Below are 591 nucleotides of genomic sequence, written 5' to 3' on the forward strand. Positions count from 1 at the left end.
TCCCCTTCGGGAACCCCTTTTAACAATAAAAAGCCCCACCTGTCGCTAATTTTGTAACGCCCCAAAAGGGCCTTAGGGTTTTTTTCTATCTGCGCGGTATGCATGCGCGGGGACTGTCCGGGGGTTTAATTTCGGCCGCTTTTTTTAATTACTTTTCTTTTTACGGACATTACTGGTTGCCAAAGTTGGAAAAAGAAAGGCAGAACATTGAATTTTTTGGTGGAGATGCTAATTGTTTGCCTTTTTAAACTTGCTTTTTTTCTTTAGAAAGGGAAAACCCCTTGAGATATTGACATTTCATGTATGAATTGTTGTGTAAACGAACCCCGGCCCGAAAAAAATTCTAGCTACAAAACCTCTTTGTTCAAAGGAAAAAACCAATTAGACCTGTTTAGTTTTACTCTTGGGCAGGTTAAAATCTTCCCTGCAAATCGAGGGAAACCGAAGCCCGCAATATTTGAGATTCACAAATGGGGTTTCAACTGCGATGTTCCTTCTACCATTTCGCTAAGCCCCTCGACGCTCGGGGTGTTCCGATCTTGGGGTTGAGAAAGGGTAAAAGGGAAAAGGTAATAAGTGTGTTATATGTAC

The 591-nt window shown here is 41.8% G+C and overlaps 1 protein-coding gene across 1 annotated transcript in view; it reads right to left on the reverse strand.

The window, feature by feature from the left end:
- The window catches only part of LOC119594008, a gene marked incomplete in the record, with an annotated part of 54,209 nt that overhangs the window by 8,503 nt on the left and 45,115 nt on the right, over positions 1-591 (reverse strand).

Source organism: Penaeus monodon, chromosome 33 (genome assembly GCF_015228065.2).
Source record: "Penaeus monodon isolate SGIC_2016 chromosome 33, NSTDA_Pmon_1, whole genome shotgun sequence".
In the NCBI taxonomy this organism is placed as follows: Eukaryota; Metazoa; Arthropoda; class Malacostraca; order Decapoda; family Penaeidae; genus Penaeus; species Penaeus monodon.